Source organism: Dermacentor andersoni, chromosome 11 (assembly GCF_023375885.2).
Source record: "Dermacentor andersoni chromosome 11, qqDerAnde1_hic_scaffold, whole genome shotgun sequence".
NCBI classification, from domain to species: Eukaryota; Metazoa; Arthropoda; class Arachnida; order Ixodida; family Ixodidae; genus Dermacentor; species Dermacentor andersoni.
The window spans coordinates 110,242,680-110,263,065 of record NC_092824.1 but is presented as its reverse complement, the minus strand read 5'-3'; the positions used below and the strand labels follow the sequence as shown (position 1 = coordinate 110,263,065).

Here is a 20,386-nt window from a genome sequence, read left to right as displayed (position 1 = left end):
TGCAACGCAGTGACCTAACCGATGATTGCGAGATTGACATTCTGTTTTTATATATATATATATATTGACATTCTGTTTTTATATATATATATATATATATATATATATATATATATATATATGCATAAGAAAGGCCAGCGTCGGATTTATATGTCTCGACTTAAAAGAAACCTTCTCTATACGCTCTGGAATATAGAATACAAACGCGCGAAGACAACCAGGAACAGGAATAACACAGACAGGTTCTCGCGACACGGGACTTTAAACTGAACTGTATACATAAAAAAAGTCTTCATACAAGCTGATATCTGCTCAAGCGTCAAACATAGCAATCGTGTATCATAAGGATAACTTGTTTGTACTAAGCTTCAGCGCACGTTCCATCATCTACTTTCTGTGTGTTAAATCTGCTTACTACGGCTCCTGCACTCTGTGGTTCCATTTTTAATCTCCCTGGTCTGAGTGACCACTCTATGCTTCACGTCACGGTAAATGTACAAGTTGATCAAGCATCAGCACAGTCACGCTAAACATATAATAAATTGTCGAGCTTCTGAATTTGAATATGTTAATCGTAAGCAATGTGTTTTCATGAATGTAACCTTGCAACGTTTCTCAGAGCGCTAAGTGGAAACTATTTAAAACGCGCCAAATTGGAAACGTCTAATAAGCACCGGCCTTGGTTTAATCAGCCATCATGAGTAAATGAATGTTTCGTTCTGCTGGAGTTATCAACTCTCCATCACCTTCGGATAACTACCACTAATCAATTGTAAATTATAAGAATGTGCTGATCGAGATTACTAGAGGGACATGGTTTAATGATACCCTCCGTTTCACGCTGACTAACAATCCGAGACAGTTTCAGAAGGATACTAATAAAAGATTTACAACGTTACACTTAAGACATCGGACAGAACATCTATCTTTAGCGAAGAAAATTAGTGTCGTAAACGCTACGTTTTCTTTTTAGGCATTCTCGAACAACGCCAGTTTTGGTAATCCTGAGTATGCTACACTTTTATTTCTCCCGGTGCATTCGATCTCGTTTAAATAATTGAACAACCATAACATATCCTCGTCACGTGGTGTGACCAACATGAGTTCTGAGTTTCAAGTTATTACTAAAGTATGCGGCTGCGTCATCCTCCCGCTTGAAACTGGCGGCATTCCTCATGACCGGAATGTGCGGACAGCTATTAAAATTTTCAAGTTCGGTGACAAGCAGCCTCGTGATAATTACTGACCCGTATTTATTACCAATACACCATCCAATAATCAAGGAACAGTAATTTGCTGTCATATAATTACCTTCCAGAAGATAATTCATTTCTTTAGAGTGCTCAAAATAGTTTGCGAGAAAAATATCATACGAAACGAAATTCTTAAGTTTCATGCACGACTAGCATATCTTCCTTGACAGGGTTGCTTATACACTACATACTTTAGATGCTCCAATGGGTATATAAAATGTACAGTCTATAATTTATACGCAAGTGACCCTTTCTTAATTAGGTACTCACGATCTGGGTTGTGAAGTTCTTGCTTTGTTGCGAGCTCTTTTCGCAAACATTTACCAGCTTGCATCAGCTAACGCATTGGCTCCCCTCCTTTTCCACTTGGCCCAGATCTCCATAACAGTGCCTCCGCTCTTTCTCATTTTCATAAATGACTTGCCCTTCACGAAAATTACGTCTTGCATCAGTCTCTTTGCGGATGATTGGGTGATTTGAAGACAAACGAACAGTGAGCTAGATGTACCTTACCTGGAGTTGGATGTCAATCGGATTTACGAATGATGTCAGTTATGGAACCTAAAATAAACCATTAACGAACGCGAATTTGTGCGTGTCTGTCATGGCAATGTGTTAGTCATCCTGCCTGTCACATTAATAAAATTGATTTGGAATGTGGCTCCCCGTCGCAGTTGCACAGTGTCTATGGTGTTAGGCTGCTAAGCACGAGGTTGCGGCATCGCATCCCGACCACGGCGACCGTATTTCTATGGCGGCGAAATGCGAAAACGCCCGTGTGCTTAGATTCAAGTGCATGTTAAACAACCCAAGGTGTCCCTAACTTTCGGAGCCCCACTACGGCGTGCCTCAAAATCAGAGTGTGGTTTTGACGCGCAAACCAGCATAATTAAATATTTTTTGGAATGTGTCTGTACTAGGACTTGCTGTGGAACAGGAAGAAGACGAAGAGAAAGGGCCCATTGTACTAGAAATGAAATGAACCAGGGTGGTTGCTTGGGCTAGTTGGTAATTCACGATAAAAAAATGACGTACAGCGCGAAGGACAAGAACTGCGAGAGACTACACTGCGCAGTGTATGTCGTCTCTCACAGTCCTTGTGCTTCGCGCTGTACGTCATTTTTTTCGTATATATAACTCGTGTAATTTCGGTGGTGAACACAGATTCATTGCGTAGCTGGCGATGTCAGTCGTATGTTAGCCTACCTCCCAAGAAATTCTTTTTTACGGTTTTGTATCGCTCAAGTTGCTGCTGTAAAAAGCGTTGGTCCGAGCTCAACTAAAGTATGCAGTACCTGTATGGGGTAGTGGTCTCGAACTCGAATCACTTATTGCGGGCATAGAAGGGGTGTAACGCCGAGCATGATATTTCATTATTTACAGTTATTATTGCGCCGATGCCGTTACAGCTATGAAAGGCGCCCTTTCTTTACCCACTCTTTCTCATTGTAAATCGTGACGCTCTTATTTGTCCCTTAAGATTTATTATAACAATTGATCGCTTAAGAATTGACTCCTAACAAAACATCCTATATTTCTTGGCGCATTGATCACTGCCATAAAGTATTCATTCCATTCCCAAACAATCAGTGCTGTCATGTGTAATTTATCCCTAGTACATATTTGTGTTGGAAGAGCCTTCCCCATAGCGTAGCCGCCATTATATTATTATTCCTTTAGAGGTGCTGCCATGTCCCCTTTTTTGGCCTGCAACCCCCGCTTCTGTGCCACGCAGACCAAATCCTGTTGGCGTTATCAGCGGACACAGCTCTTCGACTTGGAATGCGCCTCCGCTCATATTGCTGGCACAGTCCACGCCTGCGTCGTTGTCAACATGCGTGTTCCTGCCGTGGTGTCACCAGCAAAGCTCGTCTTCGGAACATTGAAAGAGCTTCCCCATGCGCTTTTCACCTTCCGTGGGCACGAGAACAGCACTTCCGACATGGTCCCTTCTCCTGGCTTCCGCTTCCATGCAGGTGTGTACTAAAATTTTGTCACACACTAGAAAACTGTGATGACTAGTTCCTGTTGCCGCTCCCATGCCCGCGGGTGCTTTGCGAGAATATTTGACTATGTTGAATATTTAACTTATTCCCCGGCATTACTGTTCTTGGGGTTCTTGAGACGAACGATAGGCCCAAAAATAGATGGAACTAACTTTTAAACATCAAAATATTACCCGAAGATCCTGCAGGGCTATAGAAGATCACGTTTCACGTTATCAAAGAAATGCACATCCGCGTATTGCAATCCTCCAAAACTTCAGTTGAACAAACCACCGATATCAAAGCCATCAGAAATAGCCAAAAAAGTGTGGAATCGAAATTCACAGGTTTGAGCAAACCGATGGACGATACGAAAGAAAGATGTAGACAATATGAGACAAAAGGCGAAGACCTGGCTAATATAGATATAGCACTATATCAGGGATGTGATAGACAAAAGCATTTTTTTTGCGCTCTTGCGTCAGCATACTCCAAGAAAAAGACCGACGCAACAACCTATTCATTCGCATACTAAAGAAATGTGGGGTCAAACTGAGACCAAGGTTGTACTAGCCCTTAAATCCATCGTTCCCTATTTTTCAGCCGATTCGATTGAACACGCTTACTGCTTTGGCCTTCTTTCCCATCGGGAAAATGCGGACATTTTGTAGGGAAACGAAACGATAGAGGCATATTCTAAAACTGGGCGAATTATTGTTTTATGTAATATCAGTTTAGTACCGCTGGGCGTCTTGGCTAAAGTGCTGCGCAAATAACGTAAGTTTTTAAGGCTTTACCGTTTACATATTCGATGTGTTTAGACCAAGCAAGATGCTATGTTAGAACGACTCCTAGTTATTTATATTGACACACTTTTTTTAAGTTGGATGCCATCCAGAGAATAACTGAATGAGAGGGAGCTCTGTCTAATGGTAAATGACACCACGACTGTTTTACTACAGTCGATGTTCGTTCGCCACGTTTTTCACCCAGCACAGGAATATATAAGGGATTGGGCAAGATGATGATGGTCAATAATGGAATTAATAGTTTCGTATAATAAACAGTCGTCTGCATAAAGCCCTATTTTAGCTGACATGCTCTGAGGTAAATCATTGATATATATTAGAAATAATAAAGGGCCTAATGGACATCGCTGAGGAACGCCTGAAGTGACTTCGACTGGAGTTGATTCCACTGAGTTAAAAGAAACAAATTGTGAACGACAAGGCAGGAAACTGGGTATCCAAGAAACAAGACAGGGATCATTGAATGGGATGTTTAATGTTACCAATAGTTTAGAATGAATCACAGAGTCGATAGCTTTAGAGAAGTCAATAAAGATGGCTTCCACTTAGTTACCTATGTCTAGGTTAGAAGCGATATCATGAACAAAATCGACTAATTGCGTTACAGTGCTATAACTACGATAGAAACCATGCTGGGAAGATGTTAGAACGTCATTAGAGTTACGGAATTCGATTATATGTTTGTTAATAATGCGCTCTAACATATTGCATGACTGGGGTGTGAGAGATGAGAGCCTGTAGTGAGAGAGAAGTTGTTCATCACCTAATTTATGCTAAGTTAGGACTTTTGCTGTTTTCAGTTTAGTTGGTACTTCACCAGAGCCTAAGATTTCTGTAAGATTACAGTAAGGGAGTATCTTACAAAGAAATAATTCGCGATACCATCTGAACCGGTACACTTTTTAGTGTCGAGATTCAAGGTTAGGTTTAGGATACCATCAGAACTTATTACCTTCTGCATCGCAACTGAACTTTAGAACTACATGGTCACCGTAGGTGAAAACAGATTGGAAGTACGAGTTAAAAGCATTCGAAACTACTATGGGGTCATTATTAATAGCTTCGTTAATCTTGAAAGAGGTACTGCACGTTGCACTTGTTAAAACTGATGTCCAGAACCTGCGAGGATTTGATTTAAGTTTAAGATTTAAGTTTAAGATTCCTTCTTGGCTTTTTCAAAAGGAACGCGAATCGCAATATTAGAATGCTTTGATTTACGCAGTCTGCCCTGACGGCGTGACATGTTCAAGATATCCCGGTTAATCCAAGGAAGCTTATTATTTATCTTTTTTGTTTTTAATGGGACGTAGTTATTGATGAAAGATTTCACTAACGACTCAAAACAATCCACAAGACTGTCAACATGACATTCGGTACTGAGCGACAAAAATTGGTCAAAGTTATCCGACAGAGTATCAGTGATAGACGTGTCGTCAGCCTTGTTAGAATCGTGAAATGTGGAATAACTAAAGCGTTCACGTGGGATAGGACAGTTAATGTGTACAAGAACTGTGTCATGGTCCGAGATTCCTTCCAAGATATCATAGTTAAAACCTAAGTTAAACACTAAGTCAAGTATGGAGTTTTGCCACGTATTCTTATCAAGTAATTGTATCAGGTTATGGGTCAAAGAAAGCGTAATTAAGTCCCTACAAATAGAGGCATATTCCGCTAGTGGCGGAATATGTAAGAGAAGGCCAGTGTATGGCGGGGCGTTAACGTCATCAAGAACGATTAGGTTAGAACTGTCGAGGCTATGGTCATGTATAAAATGCGAAATATTATCGAACAAGTCACTATACGGCTATCAGGGATGCGATAAAAACCACAAATTGTTAAATTCTGCTTATGCACTAGTAACTTGCTCCAAACCGATTCTACATGAGGAGGGCCTGGTAGAGCCTTAACCTTAAAGTGTGAACGTGAAAGCAGAGCAACGCCACCGCCTTTCTTATTCTGATGGTCATATCGGACAGCAATGTAACCAGGAGTCGTGAAGTTGGAGCCTTGAAAATCTTGATGAAGCCATGTTTCTGTGATGCATATAACATGAGGAGAACATTGAGACACTTGTCGCCTTAACATAACTTTCGACTAATGCTAAGGCTTTCGAAATCATCGAAGATGCCCATCGCTTCGCAGCTTACAGACAGGATCGGGCTGTGCGTCGAGGAGTCGGCGTTCTTCTCACCATTTCTAACGACGATCATTTTTCTATAATTTCCGTTACTGCTGACCTCGAAATCGTCTTAGCTTTAGTTACCACTAATCACCAGAAGGTAATTATAGACGTCTGATACAGCCCTATTTCTCCCTCATCCGCATTCATTAGTGAATTGCGCACGGCGAGTAATACGTATTCTTACATTTTCCATGATTACCGCTTTATTTGCCAGGCAACTTAAACCTTACAAACATTAAACGGAACACTGGACCTCTTACAATACTGCCGTTAACGTTAGGGTATATATTCCATTTTTTTTCTCCCACATGTGCTAACGTAACCTACTATAGATATAAGCAGTCTCGATTTTGTACATACTACTAAACGCAACCTCCCTTCACGCATTCCCTTTCTTCCGCCTTTGAAAGAAAGCTGAATAGGTTTTAAAATCGGAAGATTTAAGTTGCTGTCGAAGCCCTACGTAGCGGTCAATGACCGGGGTAACGTGAGCGCTCTATTGCCACGTACGTCAAAAGATTGGCATGAGCTTCCTTCTGACATTGTTTCCATTAATAACAATGAATAATTTTCGAAAAGCACTAGCTATCACTATATAATAGCAAACATTTGTACGAACTACTGTTGGCGTTTTTCTGTTTTTTTGTTTAATAATGCTTTTATATATCATGTTGTATTACTGTATTTATTGTACTTTCATCTAAGATTGTATAATTAGCAAATATTGTGTATAGGTTCGTAATTTATTTCCTTCTTATTTGTTGAATAACCCACTCCCCTCTATAATGCTGAAAGGCCCTGAGGGTGAATAAATAAAAAAATTACGCACCTGGCCGATACCGAGGATGACGCCACGGTCGTATTAGCCATCAGAGCCCATTAACCGACATGCGGCGTTTCCTGCAGACGTGGTTGCTCGTTTAACAGCGAAGCTATTTCTGCGCTTAAATGCACTGAAAAACGTTAGATGCAATTATTTACGACTTTCGAAAATAATATTTATCTCATAAAGTTTATATTTTAGGAAAATTTGCAGTCTATTAGCAGCACTAAAAAGCAAGCCGACTTTAAAGCGTGTCTATAAATTAGGGGCTAAATTCTTATTCTCGGCCCGTTTAGAAGGAGTATATGAATTGCATAAAAAGTTACGCCACTTTCCATGGGTGACCAAGAGCGACAGAGATGTCATAATTATAGGGCATTGGGGGCCACTCTGCGGGTGATCGGTACTGAGAGTTTCAAGCGTCTACATTTGGTATGTGTCTTGATAATAATTTCTTAATATCGTTTATTCGAAATTTTAGACGTAATACGATCACTGTAGTTGCTTTATTCCGCTTTCATCGGTGAGAGGTTTGATCTGTATAGGTTAACTACAGCTTTTGTAGAAAGTTACTTATTCAAGCGTTCTAGGTGTCACTGCCTTTTTTTTTTCACACTGTATATTACAGTCCAAAATTAAGTGTACGAGACAGCAAATTGAAATTAGATAGAAATAGGCGACATGTTATTTATAGTTAGCGGCGAAACTTTCTCGTTTGTAGGTTAAATAGAAACTCAACAAACAATTACTGTAGCCTTGACCTTCTGTCTAGTTTCATACGTCAGAAGGGTTTCCTAGTTGGTACGTTTGCTGTTTTGGAAGAACAAAACATGCACCGTGTTCACATTTCGCAATAGTAAGGACCGCGTTATGGGTAATGAGTAGGCATAGTTCAGATTGTGTAGAATAAATGTGGCCTTTTGCAGCAAACTACGTATGCAAGTACACGGGTACCTGAGGAGGGTGTTTTACGAGTAGCACGATATTTAGCCGCTGCCCTGGTTTAACTGCACGCGCCATCGAGATCACATTTACCGTACGCGCGGGGAACGTTACGACAAATTTATGTCTTAACTTAAATTCACGTGAATAAAATACAGCCGTTGTGAAACAGGTATTTAGAGAGAGCAAGAGAAAGGATGCATAGGAAGGATGGGAGGTTAACCAGAGGTATTTCCGGTTGGTTACCCTGTAAGGACGGGGGCGAAGGGACGAGTAAAAACGAACGGCGCACACAATAGAGTGGTAGGGGGCGGCGTTCTTAAAGTCTGTCGTGCAGAGCCGTAGATCGCACGAACCTTATTAGCGTGAACAAAGCCTTCTGCGCGGAGGTTCTTGGGGAGCACTGGCCTAGAGCTTCTACGGCAAAGCTGTTAGCATCTCGGTGGTCGGCACTTTTCGTCTCCGCGTCCGCTAGCAGAAATGATCATGATCTGCAATGGCGCTCATATCCCTGAAAGCAAGCGAAAAAAAATGCAATCGCTCATACCCCCGTAGGGCAGAGGCTACAAGCACTCAGGAAGCTGCAGCTGCAACGGCAGCTTGCAAAATTACCGCTACTACTAGAATTACCATTACTACCATTACTCTAAAGGAATAAAACATTGCATATCCTCTCAGCTGTTGCATGGTGATGGTTTGCAACAGCTTCGCTGTTGAAAGGACCAATCGGGAAATAAAATCTGTAATACCAACCGGAGAAAAAATCACATAATACGGAGTAAATCATTACACAAAGACAGTACGCTTTACCAAACAGGCAATGACCACGAATAAAATGTAACTATGCCGTTTGCTATGATACGTTATTTCATGTAGATTAGTGCGTTATTAAAATGAGTGGGGTCACTGATGTTTATTAATGACGCAGGTAGATTATTCCAATCGATCGAAGTCGTAGGAAAGAATGCTTGCGAGGACCCTACAGTGTTATGACGGGGAACGTTAACTTTTTGTGCGGGATCACGACGAACTGAATAATAAGGCGCTGGGTGGATCCAGAGCGAGCGAAGAGATGCGTTGTGTTAATAGATTTTATAAAACATGGAAAAGCGGGATTGCTTTCTGCGAAGAGATAATAATGGGATTTGAAGGGTACCCTTCATTAATGTAGCCCAAGCAGCACGATGCTAGTTGGCTAGAATAAAACGAACAGAGCGATTTTGTACTGATTCGAATTTGTTAATTAATGTGACATGTTGAGGATCCCAGACGTAAGAGGCGTATTCCCATTGGGCGCGGACGTAGGTTGTATACAACAGTCGTTTTAATGAAACAGGCGCGAGCGAAAAAAAATTGTCTTCAAGTATCCTAAGCAGTGGTTAGCTTTAGATATTAGATATTGTACATGCTCCTTCCAATAAAGATCGTTAGATATATCAACGCCAAGATAATCATAGCATGCAACTGATTGAAGGGAGGCAGTCATTGAGCGCGCACATAGGGCAATTGGCGTTAGAAAGAGAAATCTGCATAGATTTGCATTTATTAATGTTGAGTTCCACCCGCCAAGTGAGGCACCACTCGTGTATGTTATTTAAATCAAATTGAAGGTTTGGTATATCTGAAGCATAAGTTATTTTACGATATGGAACGCAGTCGTGAGCGAATAAACAAATTATGAGGAGATGTTATCAGGCATATCGTTTACGTATATTAAAAATAAAAGAGCACCAAGTACAGACCTCCGAGGAACATCGGATTCAGCTGGGGCCGTGTTAGATGTAGAGCCATTAGCCCCAACAAATTGAAAACGAGACAATTTTATGGCAATCTTACGTTACGTTTCTCAGTGTCCCGAGGGAACTGTACGTTATATAAAGTTGGCATTTCGAGAAAATAAGTGAAATTCAAAGTTGTCGGGATCATTACGGCGTGTACAATAAATTGCGCATTGAGACGCTTTTAGGCGTGTGTAGTATAGCTTTTTTTTTAAGCGGTGCAATAATGTAGCAGGCCACCGTGGCATCACTGCAAATGTAACCAAGATCAAATTTAAGAAGAAAGAGGGGCGGGGGACAATTATGACCAATCAATCTCTGTAGGAACTTACATGTTTGTAGATGAAACATACTGTCTGTGCAAAAGACTTGATACTCAAGTGTGTGAAAGTGTCATACTGCCGTTATCCTTTGTTTCCCCGAATACTGAAAGAACTGTGTAAAACATCAACTAGGAATTCAACAATCACATGGGAAACTTAATGCTTCATCTCTGGCGAAGCTAGCTTTCAAGTTCCTGACCTAATTCGAACATTTCAAGTAATTACTGAGCCGTCGTTTTTTTTTCCAATTTCCATGCGTCATAAGAGGTTCGCTGTTTTGTTATCATCGGCGAACTAAACACAAGGCAAAAGAACAAAATAAACGGTCCTCAGTGAACTACACTATACACCTTGTTTAAATTCCGCCGACGTAAAGGTGGCATTATGACTGAATTGTAGACAGAGTTCTAAGCATGCGAGTCAATTGGGGCAATCGAAATAAACTACGTATGCAAGGGCTCCAGAGCCCATAAGTGTGTTTTAAGGGGAGCGCAAAATAGAGCACGCCACCCTGGCATACGCCACAACTACAAACGCCACAAAGATAAAATTTAGCAAAATGGAGCGTCTAATATGGGGAATATATATCCCTGAAGATAAATGCGTGTGAGTCAAATACAGCTTTCTCGAATAATTCCTCAAACAAGTGTTACAGTGTCACGTGGCCGTTTTTAACTATATGTTTCACAGTTTACCGAGAGTCTCACAGTTTAACAATCTTTAGATTCTGTAGAAATCGGGCCATCTTAAGTGCAATGCGTCGCGAAATTAGAGCGTTTTCGGTTTAATTAGGAACGTTACAACTAATCATTCAAATATCGTTTTCTTTTTCATTTCTTTTTTTTGTGTCCTCGGTGAACTAAGCGAGGCAACTTGTGTATCTTCTGGGAATGCAAAACCCAATTTATGTGTGATGTGCAGGCAAAGGTCAAAGTATATGGGTTATTGCTGCATTTGCAAGAAATTCCGCAAGCAAGCGCTACCGAACGTTATGAGCGAGCCTTACGAGTGTCCCTCGCAAAACTACAAACGCCGCCGAAATCAAACTTAGCGAAAAAATTGGGGGAGCGCTACGGCAAATCTCTGAACGATGTTAAATGCATGTGGGTAAACTGCAGCCTTCACAATCTTAATTTTATCCAATATTCAAAAAAGGGATCAAGCCGCCGCTTTTCAGAGCTCTATGTTTGGCAATGGCACCGAGATATGTTAGACCAAGTTTATATTTTGAGGAAATGGAAGTCTTGTTAAGTGCTTTGCGTGACAAAACTTTAGCGTTACTGGCTTTCATTAGTCGGCGCTCCATCTCGTATGTTTCAGTTTAGTCCCATTCTTAGCGCTGTTTGCTTTCAAAGTCGTGTGTCAACTAGCTGACCAAAGCGTGTTATTGCGACTAATTACTGTTGTCTCGTTTTTTCCCCTCTCTTTTCATACGTTATAGAAGACATCATACGATGTTCGAAGCAGGTTTCTAATGAGCTCAGTGGCAGCTTTTCGTACATTTGTTTCAAATTGGGAGCAGGTGATGCATGATGTGTAAGGGAAGTTCAAATTGTGGGGCCTAATAAAGTGGTTGTAGTAAATTTCACATGTAAGAGGTACGGAGCCTTGTATATGCGTTCTAAAAAAAAATGCAGCATCTATCCCATTGTTCTGGGAGAACTATGAACGCAACCGAGACCAAATATAGCGATGATGGGGGAGGAGCCTACAGCCAATGTTCTGGCGAAAAGAAATATGCTGGGATGAATTACTGCATTTGTAAAAAAAATCTTAACAAATGCTAGATAGCGTTATATGCGGCCAATGTTTCAATAAGCCTGCCCATTTATACAACAGATATTCTTATCGCAACACTCAAAAGAAACACCTTCACTCGATTCTGTCGCATAAGTCCGCTGCTTTCTTTTTCATTTTTTTTTGTAAAGTTGAAGCTACTCGCTGTGAATAGCAACGTTTAAAATGTGATTTTCGTATCGTGGGGATGAGAAACTATAATATTTCGCTAAAAACTCACTTTATTACACTGACACCGCTAACGCCACAGAAAAAAGAAAAGTTGCATGCCAGTTCTCACGGTGTTTTGAAAAAGTAAATCACTCACGAAGTCTATAAATGTATGAAATGTGGTGATCTTTAAACGTAATAGGATGGCAACTTTTGAAATATCTGTGTCACTTATTCGTTTTTCAGATATCGGTAAAACCTCGTTTGCGCTTGTTTGGAAGCGTTATATGAGCAGCCTGAAAACTTTCCCTTTTCTGTTGGAGAACCATAAATGCCAGAGATATCATATTAAGAGTAAGTGGGGAACCATTTTTGGGGGGGGGGGGGGGGGGGTGAAGTGCACCAAAGGTTTGAAGCGTCTGGGGGCAAGCGTCTGAAGCGTCTGGGGGCTTTGAAAATTACCGAATACTTGTCTCTTTAGTGAAGTGTGCAAGGCATGCTTGGTGTTTATATTTCATCGAAGTACGAAGCATGTGGTGCGACGAGCGATAAATGTGCCAACTAATTTTTCAGCCTATTTAATGCTTTCGTATAACGTTAAGTTATTTGAGATTTGGAGAGTGTCATACTGGCGTTATTCACTTATTTTCCCCTAAGGTTCCGAAACATCAGCACCGAACACCAACTTCGAAGTCGCTTGAAACGGTGGGAATGTGAAGTGCGATATGTGTCAAGAAACTTTCGCGTTTGCTGTTGAAATGGACGCGTTGCAATGAGTCGCTGAATCCTCGTTTCTTCCTGCATGATTATCTTTTTTGCGCCGTATACCAGGTTTGAGGTTGGTTTCTCCGGTGACAGTGCACCTTGTTTATATTTCACGAGCATAAAGGAAATGTTATGGCTAACACGTACGCAAAGCTGAAAATATGTGGGTTAATTGTGGCATTTTCAATAAGATAAATATGGAAGTGCTTGGCAGCGTTATGAATGCGTTTTAGGAGCGGCGCAAAATTTAGACCGCTGCCATGACATAACTACATCAGCAACTAAGATGAAACTTAGCAACAATGGGGGAGACTCATAAGGGAAATCTGCGCGTGAAGTTAAAGGAGTGCATCAAATAGAGCTTTTGCAAAAAGAAATTTCTTAAACAAGTGATCGTGGTGCTAAACAAGTTAACTTGAGTGTTGGCAACCGCCACGTTGCCGTTAACACCTGCGTTTCCCAATGTCCCGGCAATACGCAAATTTATGTTCAGTAGAAATGGAAGAGGGGGGTGGGGAGGAATCTTAAGCGCATTGTGTCGGGAAATTTTAATGTTTCTATCTTTTAAAATAATTCTCGAACCCACCTTCTGTTTCGCTATTTGCAGGCGCTATACAACGTTTGGCTGGTCTTCTCGGTGGGCTAGATAAAGCACCACGTTCGCGCTTGATGAAATTAAGAGCCAGTCAATGGCTTAATGGGCGTGTGCGTGAAATGCGGGCCTTGCAATAAATTACGTATGCAAGTGCTATGCTGCATTATGAATGCGTTTTACGAAAAGCGCAAAATTTAGCCCGCTGCCTTGACATCACTAAAGGCTCCGCCAAGACCGACTTTAAGAAAGATGTGGGGCAATCTATGAGAAATTAGTGTGCGAAATGTCCATGGCTAAATCAAACTTTTGTAAAAAAAAAGTTCATAAATATGTGCTCGAAAGCACTATGTGAACGTTTAATGCTATGTTTCCTAGCGTGTGAAGGTAACTGTGCGATTCGCAAACTCTACGTTTTGGTAAATATGACGTCAGCATCATCAGTCATGTGCAGGCAAAATTGAATAGTGGCCTCTGCAGCAAAGTGAGCGATCGAGCGCTTTAGACAATATATGATTGACCATTTGCGAGAGATACAAGATTTTGCATTCAGCTGTTGCAAAACTACGAATGCCACGAAAATGAAACTTAACAACAATGGCCGCAGCTCTGCGGCAAATCTCTGCGTGTAGCTATATGCCCGTGGATTACGTACAACTCTTACAAAAAATTTAATAAGCAAGTGTCACACTGGCGTTATCAGCTACGTATTCCAATGTCACGGAGGAGCTCAGCGTTACGCAGTGTTTATATTTTGTAGAAATCGTGGGCATCTTTAAGTGCAATGCGTCTCGAAATTTTGACCCTTAGTGGCATAGTTAGGAACGTTACAAAAATTCCTTGAACTCATGTGTTTCTTTTTGTGTGTGTTTTCACGCATTCTATGAAGTTTGCCCTGTGTCCTCGGTGAACTAAATGAGGTATCTTGTTTCTGTTGGGTAAAAGGAAGCGACAGGCAATTGGTGATGTGCGGGAAATGTTCAAAAGTGGGTGGATGTATTGCTTCTTTTACAATAAATTACGCACGCAAGCACACCGCGGCGTTACGAGTGATCTACGCAGAATAGGGGCCGCGTTCTCTGCCAGAACAATAATGCCACCGAGATAAAGTTTAACGAGAAATGGGGGGAAGGAACTGTCATACTGCTGTTGTCAGCCATGTTTTCCAATAATGTTTCCCGTGCGCCTCGAATGGTGCCTTGAAGAATAGAAGGATTACCCGACTTCACGGAGGAATTTCTACGAGGCCGCTCATCGATAGGGCAGGAAGCATTTGGGAACGACTATACGTGGCGCTCTTTCTTGACGTGAAGAGCGCCTACGACCCCATTTGCTGTCAAGCCATTATAGACGCGTTGTTAAATACGAGGGTCGCCCGCTTTTAGGATGAAACACTTGTTACTATTCAAGAGCCCACAGGAGATTATGTTTCGCAAAAAATTCAGAAAACTATTCTTTCATCTGTCAACATCGTGATTGTGCGTCGTATCAGGCACATTTCCCTTTCGAATTAGAAGAAACGCTGAAGTTATGCCGGCTACATACCGATTACATGTGTCCGCCTACAACTAGATGACCGACTGATGGTCCGACTACCAACCACTACGCGTGCCGAGCGTAGCCCTATGCTTTTCATCCTCGCGCTTCTTGAGTTTGCCAAGTCCCTGCCGGGTACGGTAAGTGTCTCGATCCGCGCCTAGACCTCAGTCGTGACATCACCTGCAGGTTCGTGCAAGGCTACATCACAGACATCTGGCTATCTTCGCGCACAGGGCCTAACCATATGGACAGGAACGTGCCCGTAAGTCGGTTGTACGCGAAACGCAATGACTGATTATGCAGTATGCATAAGTGGCCGGCCTATCTCCTACAAGAGAAATCATCAGTCTCTAGGTGTCAGGTTTGACTGGGACCTCGTGCTTCCCTCAGCTTCAATTTCGGCACCAGAAAAGACGTGGGCATCATACGTCGGTTCCATACTGCACCTGCACCGAGCAAGACTATCCGCAATCACGACTTATTTTACAGCCGACGCACTGAGGGCGCACAGTTGCGACATTTTACGAATGCGATCGAACCATCTCGCTTGCATTCCAGTTGGAGGGCCACATGCGTAATTCTCCAAAGTGGTAAACACTCATCACGCCTCCTTATCATTGGGCTACATACCCTGGCCACGTTCACCGACAGCCTTGTGTTGCTTACGAGTACCTCTGATGAGGAAGTACGGCTTTCCATCTCAAGAAAAAATGAAGAAGACTGGCCTGCATACCTTGGCCTTGAATCAAGCGACTATAGATAGTTTGCATATACAGGCATCCTTCTTCCACGCGTAGCAGCTCCCAAGGGCGTAGTGGATATCCTGTCACGAACAATCAGCATTAGCTACAAGGTTTTTCATTTCATCAACAGCTTGGTGCCCTCCGAGGCACCGTTCATTATATTAACCACCAAGTGGCTAATCGGTAGACAATAGCCTCTTTTCCTAGCGAGTAATGTTAACAACTCGTGTGGGAGACACTAGACGCGCACCACGAAGTGATCACAAAAGGAAGTAACGTCGTGCTTCCGTATCTCTGGTTTCTATACCTTTGTCTAGGGCTGACGCTAAACGCGTTTTACAAGTGCAATGCAATGTCCTAGGAGGGGCGTAACCAGCACATAGATCAATATGTTTTCTTCTTTGTTGGGTGGGGGGTAGCGTTATTGCTCATGTAGAGGTATTCGAAGTAGTTACATGCGTCTTTTTTTGTTTAAAACTACCTGCGGACCCCTACAATGGAATGGGGGAAGAACGGGGAGAGTGTACAGCAAATGCAGAAGCCCTACTCCCACTGTACGAAATAAAAATTACCATTCTTACACATAAAAAAACAGCAATGAAAGGCCAGTCGCACGAAATACACGTAAGTGGTCACCACAAAAATGTGCTTCAAATGTTACCGAGAAACGAAATTAAGAAAGTAGAAATATAGTAACAGCGTGCAATACACATACGCATGAATCATAGCCCTTGTGAAAATGTTCGCTATCGAGAACTCGAAATCGTTACTCGGCTTTTAGTCGCCATGTGAAGTGTAATGGGTGGGAAAATTTCTCATTAAATTGTGCTCTTCGAACAGATTTACTCAACCTTCGTTTTCCCGCTATTTCTGTGCGTTCCACGAGGCACGTAATGTTTATACCAATTTCCACATTGAGCTAAAGGACGCACCTCACGTAATTTTTCGGCAAAAGAATAAGGAGCAGATTATCAGTGATGTGTAGACAAACTTCAAAGTGCTCGCTAGAAATTCGGATGTCCTATCCTTTTATATACATTTCAGAAGTAGGCGAGCTGGTGCAAACAGATCTGTCAACAAAACGAGGGACACTCGTGGAGCGTGCTTGTATAATTCGATAGCGTCGAACTGCTGATGTATTAGGGTGTCAAAACTATACGTGAAGTAAATGTGTAAATTCACGCAATAGTCACAAAAACAGAAGAAATGGAAACTTTTCTCGTGAAGCACGTAAAAGTACAGCCATTTGCCATTACAATATAAGAGTGTGGAAAAAACATGCCTGCTGTTCCTTATTTTTTTATATGTCGGACGTGATTCCATTTTCTCGGCATCGCATGTCGCAGTACTCGTTGTTTCAACCCAGACGCCCGGCATGAGACAGTGTACAGCAGGATGTTGCACTTGCACCCAGAGCGGGTGCAAGGGAAACACGTGTGAAACATGTGTTGCCGCATGCTGCTTCCGGCATCGCGGGAACTGTCCTTTTACCGCCTGAACTCCTGCAGGTGTGCATGGCGCTGGGTCCTCCTGCTGTGTTCGTGCCCTTCCCGGCTCTCCTATAGCCCGTCCAGGTTTGTGTAGCCTTGTTCGTCCCAGTGCATAAGCGTCTTGCACGCTCAACAAATAGCGTCAGGCAGAGAAGTCAGACATATTTATTCCTATATTATCAGGTACCATGGCGAGACTGACTGATACAAAGAGGACTGCTAACTAAACCAGGTACAAATGATGAATGATAAACACAAAATTGCTGATTCCTCATTTGAAAAACTGCCTAAAAGCTCTCGCAGAAGGAATGTCTACTGTACGACTAGCTTTGCAAGAACGACAAATAAAAAATCATTGGTTGTCGTGTCAAGTATAAAACTACTGCATGACTAGACTACCAAAAAACACTAAATGACAGAATACAAGCAAAATATAATAGCTTGTCATGTGAGCTTCAACAGCAAAACCTAAAGCGAGGCTTGAATAACCACTTTCTTTCACTCTTCATAACTTGCGATGCTTTAACAAGCATCGCATGTTAATTAGCATTTAACAATTGCTCATTATTTCAAAATTCAACGAACATTTAGTGTAAAATATTCGTCCGCCTTTCATAAAACAACTCTCTTATTCAAAAGGAAATGAGCAGGCAGTAGCTGGAACCGTGTTCCATGTCAGCGCCACCAGATGTGTGGAGCCTCTTGCGTCACAGTTCCCTTCGCGTTAGCCATGAAGATGGCTAACTGTGCGGTAGTTGAACGTACCCAGCGTAGCGAATGAGAGTCGTCCCGATCGACAAAAGAAAAACATGCTGTATGTCGCTGCCGCTGTATGTATTTGCAGGAAACGGGCCAGCATGCTTATATTTAGTAATATAAGCACAATTTCTTGCTGAAGTTATGCCGCGTGACAACGCAGGCGAATTCAAAAAGGAAAACGCAAAGCAGGCGTTTTCGGCTCCGAAGGGTGAGCGATTTGGGAGTGCACCCTTTGTATGCCATTCTCATCTTTCTTTAAACACAAGCGAAAGTAAGTCTGCCTGCTGCAAAGAAAAGTTCGGGTTTATCGTAGCTGCGTCATAACATAATGCCCAGACACTTGATGTAGTGTATGTGAATACGAGCCTTCCATGATACAGAACTCCTACAAATTGTTGTTATAAACCGGCAAGAAATGTCGAAGTAACCCAGCGAGTACAGCATAGCATAAGTAATATTACTTCGGTGAACACTGGCAACTGGCACGTCGAGAACACAATCAGCGGGTATTTAACTGACACCCTGATTGACCCACAGACCTGTACAACACTTTCAATTTCAACAGGTGCAGGAGTGCTGTGAAGTTCGGTTCTCGAGCCGTCTTCCGTGCGACTTCTGGCGCCACCAGAAGAAGGTGAGTGCAGACGTTCTCCACGTTTCACAGGCGGCTTGCGCAGTTCGTGTACCGTCAGTCAAAAAGCATCGCGCTAGTTAAGATGAACCACCGCACATTGATTCATGAAGATGTCCAGTAGTTGAATGCGAAGGCTTATTTGTTATGATTCATGGTGAACCAACACCTTTGCGCTAGTGACATACAACTCCTTCGTAATGAACGGAAAACAGCGCGGAAAGACAAGGCCTGTGTTTCTCCCCTTCTAGTCCTTGTCTTTTCGCGCTGTTTTTCGTTCATTACGAAGGAGTTGTATGGCGCTAGCGCAAAGGTCCGAGCCGCCACCATCCGTGACCAAAAATAATACAGAAAAAAGAAGTACGGGCACCCGCCCACTCAGGTACCCGTAGGGACGCGAGAGGAGACTTTGTGCGAAAAGCACAAAGAATCCCCTGTCCCCCGCTCCGTCTGAGTGGTGGACCACGCCGAACCCCATGGGCGCTGCGGCAGGCTCATTGTTGCCGGCTCCCAGGATTTGAAGTGGGTCAGATCCCATGGGCGCTGCGGCTCGTCCTGCCGGCTCCCAGGATTCGAACGTGGGCCCTTGCGAGTGCGAGCTCGAAACACTACCACTCGGCCGACGTCGCGGCACGGTAATCGCCTTGCGAAAAGCGACCGGCAGCGTGTTGCGCAGGCTGCTTATCGCCCCAGGGGAGGGGTGGAAAGGTGCGTGCTATATCAAGGCATGCGCACGACTGGCGTTCGTCTGTCGTAGATCGGAGCACTCCCGCGATATATGCGCGAAACGATGGAGGCAGATTAAATCCGCACATGCGCTTTAACGGCTATGCATGTAAGAAGAGCGGCCGAGCAAGAGTTCATGAATTATGAAAGAGCTGCAACCCGCACAGTAGACGTTTGTAAATTTCTGCGGCCCTACAGATGCTTGTCTTTCGTGAGACACACCTGCACTACACTATGCGCAGCGACACGCAGCTACTGTTTTGCATAAACAATAGCAGTGTCGCAGATGGGGTGGCAAGCATGATCGAACGCAACCTCTGAGAATGCATTTATTTGAGTTGTGTGTCGGTTGTTAAGAATGTGCTACAACGTAACTGCGCAGGATTCCTGCCCGATAGGATAGCGGCGTTGCTCCAGAGCCTGCTGAATACTTCAGGACGGAACCAGGGTCCACGGCACTCGTGCAGATGCACCTCAGCAGTCTCTTTGACTGCCACTATGACAGTGTAGTGACGGTAAGTGAATTCTCTTTGACTGCCACTGTGACAGCGTAGTGAGGGTAGATGGTGTCTCATTAATTGCCACTGTAGTGACAGTCTCTCTTTAACTGCCACTGTGGCAATTTAGTGTCTCTTTAGTCTCTCTCTTTAACTGCCACTGTGGCAATTTAGTGTCTCTTTAGTATCCCTCTTGAACTGCCACTGTGGCAATTTAGTGTAGTGACTGTTTAACTGCCACTGTGGCAGTTTAGTGTCTCTTCAACTGCCACTGTGGCAGTTTAGTGTCTCTTCAACTGCCACTGTGGCAATTTAGTGTAGTGACGGTTTAACTGCCACTGTGGCAGTTTAGTGTCTCTTCAACTGCCACTGTGGCAATTTAGTGTAGTGACGGTTTAACTGCCACTGTGGCAATTTAGTGTCTCTTTAGTCTCTCTCTTTAACTGCCACTGTGGCAGTTTAGTGTCTCTTCAACTGCCACTGTGGCAATTTAGTGTAGTGACGGTTTAACTGCCACTGTGGCAGTTTAGTGTCTCTTCAACTGCCACTGTGGCAATTTAGTGTAGTGACGGTTTAACTGCCACTGTGGCAATTTAGTGTCT

General features: G+C 42.9%; 1 long non-coding RNA gene across 2 annotated transcripts in view; it reads left to right on the top strand.

Annotated features, from left to right (window-relative positions):
• Nucleotides 1-2,997: 2,997 nt before the first annotated feature.
• Nucleotides 2,998-20,386, top strand: part of LOC126539614 (uncharacterized) — a 99,727-nt gene continuing 82,338 nt past the window's right edge. Inside the window, exons 1-3 of one of the 2 annotated variants that reach the window (XR_011891026.1) lie at nucleotides 2,998-3,229; nucleotides 17,190-17,255; nucleotides 18,496-18,565. This is a non-coding gene — a long non-coding RNA (uncharacterized lncRNA). Of the gene's footprint in view, nucleotides 3,230-17,189; nucleotides 17,256-18,495; nucleotides 18,566-20,386 lie in introns of those variants that run through there. The other variant, XR_011891027.1, reaches the window with a different exon arrangement.